The sequence below is a fragment of the Lissotriton helveticus genome, chromosome 7 (assembly GCF_964261635.1).
Source record: "Lissotriton helveticus chromosome 7, aLisHel1.1, whole genome shotgun sequence".
Classification (NCBI taxonomy): domain Eukaryota; kingdom Metazoa; phylum Chordata; class Amphibia; order Caudata; family Salamandridae; genus Lissotriton; species Lissotriton helveticus.
Window position 1 is genome coordinate 1,476,544,597 of NC_136068.1, and position 16,314 is coordinate 1,476,560,910.

At 48.7% G+C, this 16,314-nt stretch overlaps 1 protein-coding gene across 2 annotated transcripts in view; it reads left to right on the top strand.

The window, feature by feature from the left end:
• Window positions 1-5,980: 5,980 nt before the first annotated feature.
• CCDC106 (coiled-coil domain containing 106) overlaps window positions 5,981-16,314 on the top strand; it is a 205,709-nt gene continuing 195,375 nt past the window's right edge. For both annotated transcript variants that reach the window (XM_078654871.1, XM_078654872.1), the window contains exon 1: window positions 5,981-6,038. The gene's annotated coding sequence lies outside the window, so the exon portion shown is untranslated. The remainder of the gene's footprint in view (window positions 6,039-16,314) is intronic.

The window sequence follows — 16,314 nt, forward strand, 5'->3', positions numbered from 1 at the left end:
GACACAATACCCCGATGTCCTTCATGGGCAAGGGCAACCACTCCTTGTCTCAGTTGAGTGGGAATCACGATTCGCTGGTCTCGCAGTATTATGCCATCAGTGGTGGCTGACAGCTCACTGCACACGTGCCGGAAAGCCTGCATTTCTTAAGGATAGGATCAGTCTCTTCATCCTGAGAATCATGCCTCCACCTGTTGTGTCGAATCCTGCGCAGGACCTTCTGCAGGATGACATCTTGTGCTGTGCTCTCTCGGATGGTGTCCATTGGGATAGCGGGAGGAAGAGCTTGATCAGTCACGAAATGTATGTACTCTTCCACAATGGACGATTTAGAGACTGACGATGTAGCTGGGTGTCTGGACATATAGTCAGCCGGGTTTTCCGACTTCCCTGGCTTGTGGATGATGGTGAACGTGTACTCCTGTAGCCTTAGGCCCCACCTTTCAATTCTTGGGGGCATCTTGGATCGTGGGTTTCCGTAAATGGTGACAAGAGCTTGGTGATCTGTGATTAAAGTAAAGTGTTTACCATATATGAAAACATGAAAATGTTCACATGCCCACACTACGGCAAGACTTTTTTTTCGGGCTGCGAGTAAGCCCGCTCCGGGTCAGTCAAACTACGATTCGCATATGCAATGATTCAACGTGGATCTGAGTCATTATCATATTGTGCCAAGATGGCACCAAGCCCGACAGGGCTGGCATCCACAGTTATTTCAGTCTTTCTTTGTGGGTTAAAATATGACAGGTGATCCGCAGATGCCACCGCCTTCTTGATCTCCTTGAATGATTTCTCGCATTGGGGAGTCCACTCAAACGGCTGGCCTTGTTTGGTCAATAGGCGAAGGGGATGGCTGATTGTTGTGTAGTCCATGATATAGCGGGCGCAATAACTGGCCATTCCAAGAAATGACCTGAGTTCACTGACGTCCTGGGGACTCTTGGTGTTGTTCAGAGTCCCAATCTTGTCGGGGTCAGGTTTCATGCCAGCGCCTGAGAAGATATGACCAAAGAATTTCAGTGTGTCCTGGTGGAATTCGCACTTCTCTTTGTTAAGAGTCAGGTTTGCTTCTAGTAGTGCGTGGCAGACACGATTGAGTGCGATATCATGCTCTCGTAGATCAGAACCATAGACAAGGATGTCATCACTATAGTTGAATGTGTTGGGAATGTTCTGAATGACCTGCCGAATGGCTTCTTGGAATATTTCGGCTGCTGAGGAAACCCCAAAACTGAGTCTCTTATATCTGAACAACCCCAGATGGGTTGCGAACGTGGTGATGTATCTTGACTTTGCCTCTAATTCCAACTGGTGATACCCCTTATTTAAGTCCAACTTGGAAAATATCTTGGCCCCGTTTAGAGCCGAGATCATATCACTCAAATGTGGTCCCGGATGTCGTTCTCTTTCGATTGCAGTGTTGGGCAGGCGCATGTCCACACAGAGTCTGACTTTGTTGGCCGTGCACTTTTTGGGAACGATAACTACTGGGGACACCCACGGTGTTGGACCCTCAGTGCGCTTGATGATATCAGCAGCTAGCAAATCCTGGAGTTCTTCCTCCACAGCGGTTTGGAGATGGAACGGTACCCGTCGAGGGTGTTGAGCGACGGGTCTGATTTGTTCATTAATATGCAATCGTACTTGGCAGTCTTTTAACTTGCCTAGTCCTTGAAATAGTCTGGGAAACTGGCGGGTCACATCTTGGTTTCCGCTGACCTTGAAAAGGATTTCCACTAGGTGATGACGTTCAGCTGTCGGGAGGCTCAGTAGACAGTCCGCTTCTGGGCCTTTAATAACATGGATGACCGCTGGGATGGTTGTGTCCTCATGCTGGAGGGTCGTCAAGAACTTCCCGAGGCAAGGAAGTGGCTTCTTAGCCATCCATGTGAAGACTCTGACTGGTGCAAAGGTCAGAGGAGGACGCGGACTCATTCTTTCATATTCGGTGACTGGAATATAGTTCAGGGACGCACCTGAGTCTAGTACAAACTTTGTATCATGATTGCCAACTTTGATGTCTAGCCGGGGGTATGTCTTAAGCTGATCTGGATCTGCGGCTAAGTTCAGATATTCAATGGTGTATGTTGAGTCTCTGGATGACGGCCTAGATTCCTTGGATGGTGACCTCCGTTCCCACCTGGACCGACGTGACTCTCGGCTGGAGTGTGACGACCCAGAAGACTGTTCAGTTTGTTCTTGGACAGCTCGTGCATGGTGTCTACGGGTGCCGGATCGGGACATTCTCGGGGTACCTCTTCGTGAGTCAGGCTGAGCTGTCTTTGTGGCACCACTTCGTCTCTCCTTATTGTATTCCCCACACATCACTTCAAAATGATTCGTTCGACCACACTTCCGACATCTTTGACCCATGGCAGGGCAGCTGTCTACATGGGGGTAATCATACCCACAACGGTAGCATTTCCTCACGTTCTCTGATCTCCTTTCCTTCTTCCACGGCTCTCGCCGCTGATGTCTTGATTGCTCTCGACGTGATGACGGGCGTGACCTCCAGTGTCTGTCTCTCGAACTCCTTCGATTCTCATTCTTGGCGTGCACGAGTCGCACTTGTTCGCGACTTCCTTTGTGTCCCGTTTCGATGTCTGCTGCATACTCTTCTGCTTGATCAAATATTCGTGTCATCTCCTCTATATCGTCGAGGCTATGTTCCTTTCTCAGTAATCGTCTCCTCAATTGGTCGGAGTGACACCCATCAATTATTTGTGACTTAATTGCTGCATCTGTTGAGGAATTATCAAATGCACAATGCTTGGCTAGTCTACTCAGGCGCATCATGAAAGCGCTCATTGGTTCCTCCTTCCCTTGACGAGCCGAGTGGAATGTATGGCGTTCATAGTCGACATTCTTTTTGTGAAGAAATCTTTTGTTTAATGCGTCACGCACTTTGTCATAGGTGTCCGCCTCTGCGGCAGGAAGGTCTTTGATTATTTTGACTATCTCCCGCCCCGCCAAGTTGCGCAGGGCAATCAACTTCTTTTTGTCCTCGATCACTTCTGATCCTTCGATGTAATCTTCAAATTCTTCGAACCATTCTTGCCATTTGGGACCCATGGTTCCCCCAGTGGTCACTTTGAGAGGTTCGGGTGCTCGCAGGTGCGACCCCCTTGCCACCTGAGGCTTAACATCAGCCAATGTCGGCGGATTGTCATCAACATCGGACATCTTTGCAGTGCTTGATTGCGTCTTTGTTACACTCAATTGGTCTCACCAATGCTTGTTTCTTTGCCAATGCTTGTTTATTTTCGGGTACCAGTGCTTGTTTCTTTGCCAATGCTTGTTTATTTTCGGGTACCAATGCTTGTTTCTTTGCCAATGCTTGTTTATTTTCGGGTACCAGTGCTTGTTTCTTTGCCAATGCTTGTTTATTTTCGAGTACCAATGCTTGTTTCTTTGCCAATGCTTGTTTATTTTCGGGTACCAAAGCTTGTTTCTTTGCCAATGCTTATTTCTTTCCTCAGTGCCTGACTTCAAAATGGCTGCCGTGTAACAGTCAAGGGGTTTGTCTTGAAACGTGCCTGACTTCAAAATGGCCGCCGTGTAACAGTCAAGGGGTTTGTCTTGAAACGTGCCTGACTTCAAGATGGCCGCCGTCACTGCAGACACACGAGGTTTTCTCCCCTTTGCTCACTCGATCGCTCGTCCACTCTGGACTCACCGGTTGGCAGTTTTCAGCAACAGCACGCTTCAGGATCTTCCTCTCCTCATCTGTTGCTGCGACCAGGTAGGGCTGGGGTGGGCTCCCACCTTGCTTTCGGTTTCCCGCTTTTCTCGGCCGACCGCGTGCCAAAACCCACGCATCAGGCGTGAGGTAGGCACTTCCACCGGCACAGGCTCCGGTTCTGGCGCACTTGGCCGCGCTTGACGGCAGCTTCTCAGGGCAGCGCCCCCTTCCACCAGGGTGCCTCTTCACTCACTGTGGGGCACTGGACAGGGTCGGAGTGAGCTCCCGACTCCTGTTTCTGCACGGCAGCTGGGCGACACACCCCCGGCGGGACTCGCGCTCAGGGGTTTCTTCGACCGAGCGTTTCAGCGCTCCCAGGTCGGAATTTCTTCGGGGTTCCTCGACGTCTTCAGGACCGCGGTCGCTTGCTCTTGACCTTCCTCGTCCGGCCTCAGCTTCTTTCAGCAGCGGAGCTCTTCCCTCGACGCTGCAAGGGACAGGGTGTCTCTATGTGATCTTGTGGGCCACAATTAGTGAAATCCCATCCTCGTCGCCAGTTGTAGCATCCTGCTACAATAACCACAGACACTATTAGTCATCAATACTGGAGCTTTATTCTTGTACATCCAGCCTGTCTCCTGTCCCTACTCTAACTGCCTCTCCCTCGTCGGTCTCCTCCTCTTCCTGTCCACCCCCTAAGCTCCACCCACAACCACTAGCCTGCTAACTTCACAACACCTAAGGTAGGCCCTATGTAGCCCATGGAGGAGGGTGCTATGCTGCTAAAAGGTAGGGCATGTACTTTTATGTTTTGCGTGTCCTTGTAGTGAAAAACATCTACATTCATTTTTCACTAATGTGAGGCCTATTCTTCTCATAGATTGACATTGGGAATTCCTTAATACACTATTCTAAGGTGTAATTCTTGGTTAGAAAGGAGTAGGAGAGGCATGTTTTAAAACTTTGGAATGGCAATGTTAAATCCTTTTTACTGGTAAGGATGGGTTGCACATTACTATTTAAGATATGCCACTTTTAGAAAGTGGACATTCATCTGCTCTAACAGCTCTGTGTGCATGCAGCCTGTCTCCAGTACACTTCAATATTAGTCCAATTGCATTCTGAGAACAGGAATGTCGCAAAGAGCACTCCGTTTATTTTTCCTTTTTTTCGTCCCACCTTTGTTTGCTTGGTGCATGACAGTGTAAGATTCAAAAACATGTTTTTTCACATTTGGTCTAATTACTTTATGAATGTAAATAACAATTAAAGCATATTTGCAAACTGTGACGACATGCCTGCCATTATCAATGTTACACCACAAAACTATGCGATTGTATTCTTTTAACAGAGCGTACGGCTCTGAGGCAATGGCCGATTTGTAAAAGGTCACTGGAAAGTCCAAAAGGTTGTCCCTGTCCCCCCCAGAATTTTAGTGTCTCCTACACCCCTGGAGGCTATGGTTTTGGAATAAAGACATACCTAAGTATAGTGGAGAAGATACAGGGGCTTCAAATTGAGAGATCTCTGTGGTCACCACCGCCGTGACACCTCTCACCCTTGTGTAATGCCTTCACTGGCTACCAGTGAATAAGCATAGAGAACAGAAAGTCCTGTTCTCTTCAATGGTAGACGTAGAACATGCCTGGAATTTAATCGGCTTTATAAACCCGTTTACATCTGAGCCTAGAGAATGCTTTGAAGAGACTGTTATTAACTCGTGCTATTTAGCGGTTACAGCTCGACATCAGAAAGGCGAAGGAGTAAACTGGTATTATAAAGATTTCAACCTGCTGTGACTTCTCGAGCAATTAAGCGGCTAAATTCTCGAAATTGGAAGTGTCTACAGTTCACCCCAAATGCTTTCTGAAATATTGGTCAAAACTGTATGAAATTATAAATACTTTATGCGAATTAGATAAAACCAATTCTCTACAGTGGTATTGCAAATATTAAATGCCTAGATTTAACCTATTGACAAGTGCGGCGTTGCACATCACAAGGGAAAACGGTGGTTGCCCCCAGCGGGCAAACTGATGCACTAGAAACCGTTGTTTTCCATTAAACCTGGTAAAATACGACAGCTGCAAAGTCACATACAATCCAGGTACATTTTCATTAAATCCGCCTTCTGCTAATTTTTTCCACCCACGGGAAAGAATTGTGAGACAGTCCCTGGAAGAAAGGGAGGCACGGTCTACAAAGTACAGCTGCCGTTAAACTATCGTTGCAGGCGTCATGGGCAGCGTAGGCAGAGTTCTGAAGGACTAAAGGAGTTTGTAGACACTCCCTGGCCACCAGAGGAGGGACTGGATAACAGTGGTTCTCAAGCTGGGTGCAGGTGCTCGAGTGGGTGAGCCCCTTTTAAGCGTTGTTATTTCTGGTGCTTTTTTGCTGGTTAGACGCAGTTCCCCAGCCGCCTCCGCAGGAATCATTGTATCCGTTACATTTGCATCTCTTCCCTGGATGCATACTTGTGTACTGCCTCCCTGGGATAGGCTGTGTAAGAAATTATATTTGTGCGAGACTGCCTCTTGTGTGTGTTTTTGTGCCCCTGGGAGAGGCGGGCAGATGTTATGTTATGCATGTATTGTTGAGTATACGGGGGCTCTAATTTAGCGTGCTTTCCTTGCTTCCATAGGCCATAGGTACAGTCACTACATTACCTCTAAGGTATCTTAACTGCTTTAAGTGAGATGAAAAAAAGGGGACGAGGGTCTCAAACGTGTCTGGCAAAAGAAGCATTACTAGGGCTTCTTTACGTGAAGCGTGGCCTACAACATAGAAACTAGAGTAGTGCAGCATGATACCTGTGTTTGTGCGGGGACTACAATCCCCCTGAATAACTGGTATCCTGAGTTTTTCTTTTCACCTTGACTGGGGCGCTGGTAACCTTAGAAAGTGATTGGGCGAGCGAAGTGCCCCACTGCTTGCCCAAAGAACTAAATAAAACACCCCATCCCTCTAAAAGCCCAATCATAAATACACCCTCCTTCCAAAAGCCCAAATTAAAACGACACTAACGTTTACAATAAATAAAGTAATAATTAACGGTACTTACCCACTACAGCACGTTCTCCTCTGTGTTCTGAAACTGGTCTGCTGTGGACTTCCGCTAATCAATCCAAACACTGGGCTCATGCTATTAACCAGTATTGAGAGAAGTGCCAGGATTGGATGGAATGGTTTGGCCGGATGCGCTACAGGCCCTGGAGGCCTGTGCATACTTTCCACCATGTGTCTAAGACAGCTCAGGGTGGAGAGCCTCAAAGTGAGCATGTCAGGCTCGTTGTCATAAGACAGCCGGACAAACTGGCATGCACGCTTTGGAACATCCAGTCAGCCACTGATCCTGTCCTGTATGCTGCAATCGGCAACAGAAAACACACCCGCATGTCTTTTGGCTTGGAGGCCCTGCGGTGCACACATTTGTAAAAAACATAAAATGGAAAATAAATAATGTTATATCATTTTATATTTTTTACCCTTGGCTTGCAGTGGACAGGGGGGCGATGCCCTCGTGGAGAAACCACCACTGGTGTGAGAGTCCTAGCTCTGTCCAAGTTAATATAAGGAACACTCAAAAGAACAAGTTCTCTTCCTATGCAATTCGTCTAAAGCTGTATGTCACTATTTTAAATAAACTGGCAACACAAGCCTGATAATGTGACCAGACCACACATAACAAATGAATTTATAAAAAAGATTTTTTATTATTATTATTATTATTATGTTCACTAAAGCATTATTTTATGATTTTTTTTTTCTCTCAGCGGAATAGTATAGACATAAAGTGAATCCCACACCACACGCTCTCAACAAAGTCAAACATCCAAATTCATAACCACTCATAGTCACACGTCCAATACACTCAGACATCCATAATACAATAATCATAAGACCAGTACATAGACATGGACAGATTCTCCAAAAAGGTTTATTACATAGAAGATACTGTTCACCTAAAGCAAAAAATCATTATGGATGGACAAGATGAATCAATAAAGATCAGCTAAATTATCAGTTGGTAAACACATTTCATGTCCATGACGTGATAATGAATACTTAGAGGGAGGAAATGTAATCATAAAAAGTCCACGTCACAACGTTGCGCCGACACGCGTTTCGGTGTTAGACCCCACGATGGGTCTCCCCTTCTTCAGGACGCATGTACCGGAGAAAGGAAGTGGTGGTGGGAAGTGCCTGAAATGATTAATGAACAAAGTTTGATCTATTCACAATAGGAGATATACTATATACATTTCACTCAGTATAGTCATATGGATTACATACTCAAAGAGCACTTCATACATGTTTATATATATATATATATGTATCGCTATTAAGTGGTCCAATAAGGCTGTCACAGCGGCACTGGTTGACAGTTCAATATATTGATATTTATAATGAAAATTAGAATTAGCAAAAGTGAAAACATGAGCACACGTAAAAAGACATATAAGAAAAATTCACGAAAATAAAGACAAAAAAAAGAGATGGAATAGACAGAAAAGATAGAAAACCAATTATCCATCCATATAAGTGTAACAAACCAAATCCCGTATATGCCAGGCCTATACATATTAGAAATATATTTAAAAGGTATGAAAAGATATACTAACAAGAAATAGAAAATTTCATAAATATCAGGTCACATATTAGAGACGTAAACAGGTATGAAAAGGTAGTGTTTGGTAAAGCAAAACAAATATTAGTAAACAAGCCGATAATGACATACAATACCGACGCACAGACTAAAATAGAAATGCAATACCTGGAAGAATGAAACGGGCGCAGCAGGAGTAGTGATCAGAAGCACGTTAAAAACAGCACCGAAAGGGGAGGAGATGGCAAAACAAAAAAATACCGACACATGAATTCAAAATAAGTAGTACACTAAGAGTATGAATTTCTTGATGCGGTGCAACTTATCGCAAAATGTGGGGTGAAGGTCGTGGGATATCACAGTGACCTTCCGAACAGATGAAGAAATGATGGGGCTCCTGTTAATGGCCAGCGGGGCTCCTGCTCGAAAAAGATAGTTCTCAGCTATTCGGGACCACAGGAGGGTGGTAGAAGCCTGTGAAAAAACGTGGGCCGATATGCAGACCTCTTGTCCTTAACCCAGAACAATATGTCCTGGGCATCAGGCAATAGAATTCAACTCCCTGATGGGTGTTCACATTTCCATATTTTATTTGTATTATGATCGTCACAGCAGTAAAAAGCAAGTTGACTTCAATCTCAAATGGTATTGCTCTGTGATCTGACCAGTGAATATCCTTTGTGATAACTCTTCTGAGCTGCTATTGTAATCTATAGTGTTATCTGGCATTTCTGTAGCATGTAACTTCCACTATTGTGGCACAATGGCACTCTTAAGTGTCTGAAGCGCTTGTAGGCCTGGTTTGTGGCTACACAGGCATCTGGTGTGACATTTGTGGGAAGAGCTGGTATGATGTTAGGATGTGCTGTTGTCATGCGGCTGCGAATCAGATTCTGCCACTGTGCATGCTCATATTTGTAGTATGTGAATTTGTTGGTCTGCACCTGGAAGGTATACTATCCTGTACTTTCCTTTGGGTTTAATAGGTTCATATGTACTGTCTTGTGGCTTGTGTGAGGTTCATTTTAGTGTCCGAAGCTTTGTAGTTTCTTTTTCTAGATGCAGAACGAGTTTTAAAGTGTGATGGATGGTACTGAGAATGAGTAATATCTGAAACGGGTTTTGGTGCAGCCTGGCACTTTGATATAAAAGTGTGTGTATGATTGAAGTCTTACTAATAATAATAAAAAAAACAGATGGACTTTATCACCTGCGAAATCAACTAGTCAAACCAGAAAGCAAGTCTATGTTCCTTATAAGTAGTGTTAGAAACTCAGAATGCAAAGTGATACTGTCAGTAACAATGATGTCACATTCACTTCACAGATGTCCTTATTGCTTAGGTACTGCTCATCGACCTATTTGACCTAATTAATTTAGAATCAAGCTGTCATCAATGCCCCCCCCCCTTAGAAGTACTTACTTTATGGAACTGGCACACATGGGATCTGGTTTTTGCCCATTTTCCATATCCACAAATCTTTGATAGGCCCACCAGATCGTGGGCTCCATAGTCAATGCCAAAATGAGGGTGCATAGAGCACACTCTTGTCAGCGTCCATTTTTAATGCACAAATGGCTGGGTTATATTAGCTGGGATTCATGCCACAAATAACATACATTTCACAGTTTAACCCCTTCGATGCTTGTGACGGAACCATTCCGTCATCAGTCACGGCTGAGCTGTGCTGATGACGGAATGGTTCCGTCATGACCGCACCCTGTTCTGGAATGTCCAGCACAGGGGCGGAATCGGCGCCGCACGGAAGCGGTTAAGATAGCTTGACCCTAACTCCAATTTACATATCTTGAGAATGTAGAACCAATTAACATTGTTAAATACTTTTGAAGTGTCCCAGTTAACAATGACCAGTAAATTATATCTTTAGTTTCGCCTAGAACCAAGAGTATCCTCGTGAGATCACCCTGGTAGTGTGGGGCCAAAGCCTTTTTAATATTTTTGACTAGTATGTATATCACTCCCATTAGCCTTCTTAAATGGTTCTTACTGAGAAATGTATCATTGATATTAATTAACATGAAAGGCGGGTAAGAGGCGTGACAAATGATCAGTTCCCAGCATTAAAATAAGAACATTAGAAATAGGCATGGCCAAGATGGCGACCGTGTGAGACGTGTTTTCGAGTCTCTCCAGCCTCTCTGAGCATTTGCAACAGACAGCACCGCCCTGCTGGGGCAGGAGCGAAGCAGCCCCAGTGAAGACATTACCACTGTGTTGGACATGGCCCTTTTTCCCAACATTTTTCGCTTTTCACCCCCTGTTTTAGGATGTCTCCCCCATGGTTGAGAAATGTATAGGCCATGTGTGGTGTGAGACGCCAGGTTAAATGCAATGCCATGGTGTGTGCACTTGTTAACCCCCCCATTGTAAAAATGCACCCTGGTGAAACGTCGCTCTTAAAATGGATGCCATGGCTGTGTGTTGTGCCACCTGACTGGTAGGTCAGCAGTCTAGATGTTCGGTTCCCAGCCATCCCAGCTTTTGGAAGGAAAGCCTGGCACCCAGGGTGCTCTACTCCTCCCTCTGAGCCAGTTAGAACCAGTTTCCCAGAGGCTTCTAGGGGGTGAGGGGCGCATAAATAAGGGGGCCATGCCACCATGTGCTCAGACAGAGGAGGGAATTGAACGTGAGGGGACCTGCTGCCAGGGGGTACCGCCACTTGGGCCTGTGTGCTGTACCCTGCACCCAACTAAAACCTCTCTGCTGTCCACAGGGCTAGTAGAAGCCCCACTGCAGGAGTACAGGCTGCTGAACAGGAGGAGTGCCAAGCTACAGTGGAGGATGGTGAAAGCCTACCACCCTGTCCTGATGAGTACCCACTGACTGCTGACCTTGCCCAGTAGTGCCTGCTGCTCTGCTACCTGGGCCCTGAAGAGAGAAGGAGCGCTACCCCTGGGCCCTGACTGCAGGCATGCGCCTGGAAGAGAAGAGTGCCTTATCTGCCTGACTAGCGCTTGGAGGATGCAGCGCTATATCCCAAGCACCAGAGGTGAGGAGCGCTCCCACTCCAATCTGCGACGCCGGGCTGGGTAGCCCTGGGTGAGGGCTGCATTTGGTCTGTCAGGGGAAGAGAAGTTGAGGCCTACAGCGCTGGATTGAGGGGACCGAGCCCCCTTTTGCGGTGTCCCTGAAGCGCTACCATCGCCTAGGCACTGTGGGGCCAAGGAGAACTGTTTTATTGGAAAGCGCTGTACCTGCAAAGCGCCACAATGCCTAAGCGCTATCTTTGCCCAGGACTTGTGTAGATTGCTGTTGCCCGACCTGTGGCCCCTGCGCTGGGCTCCTGCAGCGCTATCTTCTAAGCGCCTTGTGGCCGCATGTGTGCTGAGTTAGGAAGCACCAAGGGTGCCCATCCCGAGTAGTGGCGGCGCTTCATGCAGATTTAATGAGCGGGTGCCCACCCCGCAGATCGCCGCACTTTGATCTGGCCTGCAAATCACTGCCGCAGTCCGGGGCAAGGAAAAAGGAGAAGCGCTGGCGTGGGGGATTTACCGCCGCTGCACGGAGTGTGCCTGAGGTCCGTCTTCATCACCACCGGGGTCCGGGGGGGGGTTGCCCGCGCTGGCTGGAAGCATTCAGGCCGTAGATCACTGCCTCGGCCCGGCGCCACACCAGGAAGGTTCCCGCTGCTCACCGGGGCCTCCGCTGCGGCCCCGAGGTCTGGGGAGGGCCGCCGCAGAGTTAAGGATGGCCGCGCTGGGCCTGTGAAGGCAGCGTGGGTGGCGTCACATGATCAGGGCGCCGGCTGCGCCCCCCTGAACGCCGCGCTGCCATTGTCGGGCAGAGCCGCGCCCACCAGAAGCCGCAACTATTGGACCGGCAGCCGGCCCCCCCTGACTACCGCAACCAGATTGGGTCGGGACCGCGAGAGGAGCCGAGAGGGGGTCCCCGGCCGAAGAGAGTCTGGTGTGTGACTTTCCCCCTCACAACACAAGGAAGAAAGCCGCTCCTGCCCAGTCAGAGCCCGAGAGGAGCAGAGAGGTCGGCCGACTAGGGCAGGGGCGCCCTGCATCGCCCTGAGCTGTCCGGGTGAGTCGTGGGGCTTGGGGCTGCGCTAGGGGAAGGCCCCTTTGAGAAAGAGACGGAGGTGTCCCCAGGGGCTCCTGGGGACCCGAGGAGCTCACGAACCCGGCCCCTCCCAAGGGAAACTGCTGGATCCTGGGGCAAGAACAGGACTGCCTCAGCCGACCTGAGTACAATAGTTAACTATTTGCCCAGAGAGTTAAGGGATGATGTACCCCCAGTGGCTCCAACGTGCTACTTACTGGTTTAATGAGTTCCCCTGAGGTGGTAAACCTGTAGCCTAGTTGTTGCCCCTAAAGAATGTGGGCGTAGACAATGTTAATGATGCCGGGCTCATGCTAAGCATGATTCTGTGGTGATATTTGTGCCTCTGTTTAATTATTGCAAAGTTCCCCTGGTACAAGAAATGCTTTATATTGAAAGTGATTTATGAAATGTTTTATAATGTAACCAGTCCTACGGAAGGCTCACTTTAACGCACCTGCAGGGGAATTGTTACTGCGCCAGGTTGAGGCCTTATGGGATCTCCTGAAGTGTTCCCCTGAGTAATGGTAGTGTTGCATGTTCTTGATCCAACCCATTTGATGCCTTGATTATTTGGCTATGTTGTTGCCTAGATTGCTCATACAGGACTGCGAGGTATTTACAGTAATATTGCCTGATGATTGAGAAGTGCACCCTACTCGCAGTAATGCCTAGGGTGTATGTTCTGCTAAGAGACTTATGGCAGGTGTTCCTGCCTGATGTTAATGCTGACGCCTAATGAGTTTTCATGTCAAATGATAATGCTTTGTTTTTCTATTACAGCATTTTTTTTTTTTGTATTTTTTTTTTGAGTTTTATATAGCGCGAACTAGAACCGAACCGAATCCGTTATCAGAGCACTTTACATAGCACCAGTTACGTTACATGAGGACACACTTTCATTTTTTTAGGCACGGGGAGATTAAGTGATTTGCCCAGAATCACAGGGGGTTTTTGGCATCGTTACCGAGACTCGAACCTAGATCCCCAGGTCCGAGGTCGAGCGCCTTAGCCGTTAGGCCAACCCCTCTCCCCTGATGGACTTATCTGCTTCCTTCATCCATTATCCTTTCCCAATGGTTCTAGCAGCGGCCCGACTGGCCCTGCCCTGTAAATAATCCCCTTGTATATATTGCCCTGACGCCAGTTGGCACAGTATAATGATAACTGTGATTACCTGTGTAGGTTTGGTACAATACAAAAGTTATTCTTTTTCACCAAAATTGGTGTTGTGTCTCTTTTTGTGGTGTGCCTTGTGTGTCGTCTGTGTGTACTGCGTGGATGCTTCACACATGTCCTCAGGATTTTGGCCTGCCCGCTCTGCACCATGCTACCCCATTTCTAACACACCCCATGCTGTGTGGGGTTATCTAGGGGGGCCAGTGAAGTGTAGCAGTGCACAAGAGAGCTAAGGCCTGCAGACCTCTTGGCAAACCAGGCCCGCGAGTGTCGGAAGAGGCGGCGTCTGAAGGCGTGTGCAGCAGTCAAACCTCAGCACAGATACACACCTGTTCCTGAGAAGCTCCCGACCGGTGCCGAGCTCCGATCCTGCGGAGGGGGTGAGGGGAGAACCGCCGACAGTGAAAGTCCTCCAGCTGTGGAAGATGAGGCAGCAGTCTAACTTAGAAGCCCACAACGCAGTGTAGAGGCTGCGCAGGTGGGAGCAGCTCTCCGTTAATGAGAGACAACCCACTGGGCTGGGCCACAGCCCACCGGGGAGCACCCGCGGCGCCCTGATGAAAAGGTAAGCAGGTTAGGTCGGTGAGCAGGTTAGGTCGCTGCGCAGCGTAGGCCAGAGGCTGGGAGGTGTACTGCGCACCCTGCACTGGAAGCTTTTGGCAAAGGGAGGGAAGCTGAGTCCCAGAGCTTATTTTTTTATTTATTTATCTATTTGAAAAGTTTTATATAGCGCTAGCTAGACCCGGAGGTATCAGAGCGCTTTACATGAGGATCAGCGAGTTACAGGTTACATAGTTACATCAATTAAATCAAAAAATCACAGAGGGAGGTGAGGGGGAGGGAAGAAAACACAACGGGGAAACGAGGAAAACAGTGTCAGATGACCGGCTGGGTAGGTGACGGCCGAAGGGGTGAGACCTAGGACAGACTCCTCTATAGCTGCATATGACAGCTCCACCGGGCATCGGCCAAGGTTGCTCGTGCACTGAGGTAAGTACAAATAGTTTTGGTATCCGCCCAGAGTTACAGGTTACATAGTTGCATCATTAAATCAAAGAATCACGAAGGGAGGGAGGGAAACGCCAAGGGGAAAAGAGGAAAACAGTGTCAGATGACCGGCTGGGTAGGTGACGTCCGAGGGGGTGAAACCTAGAACAGACTCCTCTATAGCTGCATATGACAGCTCCACGGGGCATCGGCCAAGGTTGCTCTTGCATCGCGGTAAGTACAAACAGTTTTGGTATCCGCCCAGAGTTACAGGTTACATAGTTGCATCAATTAAATCAAAGAATCACAGAGGGAGGGAAACACCAAGGGGAAACAAGGAAAACAATGTCAGATGACCGGCTGGGTAGGTGACGGCCGAGGGGGTGAAACCAGGGCAAGACTCCTCTACAGCTGCTTATGCCAGCTCCACCGGGAATCGGCCAAGGTTGCTCTTGCATCAAGGTAAGTACAAACAGTTTTGGTATCCACCCAGGGGGCATCGTTAAAGGTCCATCGAAAGTTCCATCAAAGTTCCACCGGGCATGGGCCATGTTGATCCTGCTCCATGCTATGAATAATGTTCATGGTTTCATTCCGGGGGCATCGTCACAGATCAATTGGCAGCACTCATCCTGGAGTTACTGGGAAACTAAGACTTACTGTAGGGTTGATAGTCGCTCTGCCTGTCGTCTCCTCAGCCTCCCTGTGCTTGCTCTACACACCCAGGGGATGATTCAGGGCCGCGGCACAGGCAGCGGGATTGCCTCCACTTTTCCACACTCTCTGGACCAGCCCTCTGCTTAATGAATGATCTCTGTGTTCCCACCCACGCTTTCCTGCAGCAGTGGGGCTCAGGGGTGTAATGATGTGTCCCTACTAGCAAGTCACAGGTGCCCCAGTACAGCCCTGTGTCTGCGCCGCGCTCCTCATCTGCCGTGGTCCTCCTATCCAGCGCTCATGTAATTTAACAGGCACACACTCCCAGTCTGGCAGCCACTTTTCACCCCACAGAGTAGCTGCTCAGTACTCCCTACGCTGTGGGGTTGGTCCAGTGCTTTCTCACCTCTCAGCGGTGTAATTCAGGCTACGGAGCGCACACTGCAGCGCTCCTCACATGGTCCACACATACCGATTTCCGATCGTCTGGTGTCCTTTCACCACACCTCCCTGGCCTGACGCGCACCTCCCCTGCCATCAGGGCCCGTCACCACGGCCCACATACGCCATTTTCTTGGCACAACACAGTGCTGCAATGTCCAGGAGATCGCGCCGTTAACCTCGTCCCCAGAACAGCCGCTCCTACTGCATTCCACTACAGGTCTGTACGCCTCACCCCGTCCTGGCAGCTCGCGCCGTCTCCGATCTCGGCGTAGGGTGCCTTCTCAGAACCTAGCCGCCATCGTGGAGGCTCCGCATTCGGCGCTCAGGCAGGGAATTATCTGCTTTTTCACCTCTGCAGCCGGACAAAAACACCCCGCTAGTAGCCCAGCCTGGGCACCAGGAATTCCGCTACCAGGATTGCTGTAAGGAACCTCACTGTTGGACCAAGATCATTGCCGGCAGGGGAGAGGCGCGGACGCAGCTCTGGAGCCCGCGGCTCTAGCCACCATCGTGGAGAGATGGCGGTTGAGATGTACAGCAACAAGACAGTTGTGACACTCTGTTAAGGAGAGCCCAAAGGGAATCCGTCCCCCCTTGAAAGGGCGACCTCACCTCACAGCTCGTGTGTGAACACCTTGCCCAATCAAAAGAGGCAGTGGGCGAGACCCCGGAGCCGAGGCCCGAGAT